This window comes from Solanum verrucosum, unplaced genomic scaffold, assembly GCF_900185275.1.
Source record: "Solanum verrucosum unplaced genomic scaffold, falcon-dt-bn FXZP01000207.1, whole genome shotgun sequence".
NCBI lineage: Eukaryota > Viridiplantae > Streptophyta > Magnoliopsida > Solanales > Solanaceae > Solanum > Solanum verrucosum.
The window spans coordinates 3,426,187-3,428,941 of record NW_026019996.1 but is presented as its reverse complement, the minus strand read 5'-3'; the positions used below and the strand labels follow the sequence as shown (position 1 = coordinate 3,428,941).

Genomic DNA, 2,755 nt, shown 5'->3' with positions numbered 1-2,755 from the left:
CCCAGAAATCAAAGGATTTCTCCATGGAATTCGTCACCATGTATGTGGGATTTCACTAGTGGGTTCCTTTCACCAATTAGGTCCCTAGTTTTCAATCAGTTTCTTGATTCCCTTATTATGACTAGACCTAGGGTTTTTCGAATGTTAGAATTATTGGGTTCTTAGCTGTTAGAATGATCCAAATCAGATTAGTATTTTAATATTCAGTTTATTGCATGAATTTCAGAACCCTAGCTATGTGTTTCTTTAGTTCTTGAATTACACATGCTAGGTCAGCTATTTCAGTTATTCAGTTATACATGCCTCAGTTATTAATGCATCAATATCAGTTTAATTGTTGCATTCTCAGTTTGCATGTTCATTTAAGCTATCCAGTAACTTACAGAAATTCAGTCATAATGTGTTAATTACTTAATCCATTGGAAGTAGCATAATACCGAGTTGGACTAGGGTTTAGCGTACCCAAATAGTCCCAGAAATACTAGCCACGTAGGTTGTAAGTCCCCTCTGTGGGCATCATTTCAGTGATCACGCAAGCATGCCTTTATATCTCTGGCCGGGTATATTGGGTCCTCTCGATGGGGCGTATACATCGGACTCCACATTTAGCTCATTTGATTTTATTATCGATTATTAGTATCTCCCACAGTTCAGTCAGATTCTATTGTATTGACCATTTATCAGTATTCAATTTTAGCATGTTATAAATTGGTCACTGCATTCAGTTTTCTCAGCATTCAGTATCTATATCATGTTAAGATTATATCATTGCTTATTTGCTTTGTTCAGTTATATGTTATTTCAGTTATGTTCTATCTTACATGCTCAGTACCTTTCAAATACTGACGCATACTCTGCAGTCTGCGCTACATCTTCTCATCATGTAGGTTCAAGTTCTCAGCATCCAGATCACGCTTAGATCGGTTCCCGATCTCCAGTTCAGTAGAATCAGTGGTGAGTCCTTATTCTCCGAGGACAATAGTCATGAGTTTCTTTTCAGTATTTTTAGTCCTTTAGTTTCAGTTTTGCTAGATTTAGCTGAGGCCTGTCCCAGCATTTCTAGTTAGTTAGAGGCTATTTTCAGACATAGATAGATTCAGCTTAATATTGAGTTAATATCTTCTTTGTATTAAACTCATCAGTTTTCATATATCTCAGTTATAGTATATGGGTATTCCCATCTTTTCATTTTGTTTATGATTATAGCTTCCGCACTGTTTCTACTATTCAGTTTATATTTAGTATGCTCATGATCATGCCAGCAGGGTTAGTTTGGGATCACTTGTGGTCCTAGGTCTCGTGTCTGCGTCTCGAGGGTAGCTCGGGGAGTGACATTGGGAGTCGTGTCAACTATGCCAGCAGCCCAAAATGACTCTTTCGGAGTTGATGGAATCGTCAAAATTAGATTTTGAGTTCATCTTCTTGAACTTCAAATAAAAAATGACCATTAAAGGTTCGATAGCTCCAAAACATATAAATTTGTATAAGTAGCAAATGAACGATCAGTGAAGAACTGTCGGTCCCAGCAAATCATAAAAGACTTGGGGTCGCTATAGAAATGCTCTAAATGATTAACAGAAGACATAAACATAAGAATGACCTAGAGGGTTATAACAACTGAGTCAAACAAGGACATCATTAGCTCACCCTCCATCTTCGGAAGTCCACGTGAATCAATGTTGTCAACTGGCGCTCGTATCTGCATCAAGAAAAAGTGATGCAGAGCGTACCATGAGTACCAAAATATTAGGTACCTCTAGTAAGAATCATAGATCGACTCAGCTTGCAAAGCAAATGTATAATGTCAAATGAGGAACTAAATAGTGACTAGATGAAGCAATAGCAAAAAGTCTAACTATAAAGATCGGGAATCCAAATGGAATGAAGCAATAAAGTAAAACCAAAATATAATGTTTCCTCATTGTTTTCAAAATTCATGTAAGACCGGAGAGACTCTTCGTGTTTTGGAGTTATTGAGAGAATGAATGACAGAATAGTATATGTAATATAACTTTTCAGCATTTTATGAAACTTTTCCCTTCGGGGACATCCGATAAAATTGGAAAGATACAGAAAATATTAGCATGGACCCTGCGCAAGAATGACATGCACAAATCGAGAAATGGTCCAAACTCTTTTTAGTGTGGGGGGTAAAGAAGACCAGTTCTTGGGAAATCATGTCAACGTGGTTTACGATACGCTATGATTTTATGTCGAAGTATTACAAAACTTGCAAACTTCAAGGACATAAGGAATAAGATTGTTTTGTAATCCACCCAGAATTGAAAAGTCAAAAAGAAGAAGACACAATGGTGGATACAAATAACAAATGGGTCAAAGAACTTTGGCCAGCGGAAAGGTCATTGGACCTTAATATCAAGGGAACATGTTCCAGACATGGAAAATAAAGAGAAAGAAATTCCATACAAGGGAAAAGAACGAAAACAAAGAAATGACACAAAGAAGATATGGAATGCCACAAAAGATATGTGTGTTTTAACTCCTAACAAAGACATGAAACCTCAATAAGAGAAGAGCAAAAACAATGTCAAAGAGATTCAGACATGAAACTCTTTTTCTACCCTAGAGAATAATGAGAATGATCAGGTGAACACAAATCTTACTCAAAGTCAACCTATAGGATAACATCAATCTTGCAAAGCTTGGATTGAAACTTTGTTTGACAAGACCAGTGGAAATAATGTGGGGAACAATCAAAATCAAGGTGAAAAATCACAAAATAATACAGTGATCA

General features: G+C 36.6%; 1 non-coding gene across 1 annotated transcript; it reads left to right on the top strand.

The window, feature by feature from the left end:
- The first annotated feature begins 2,034 nt into the window (after nucleotides 1-2,034).
- Nucleotides 2,035-2,137, top strand: LOC125819374 (U6 spliceosomal RNA). Its single transcript, XR_007442456.1, has one exon. It is a non-coding gene; the product is annotated as a U6 spliceosomal RNA (small nuclear RNA).
- The last annotated feature ends 618 nt before the right edge of the window (nucleotides 2,138-2,755 follow it).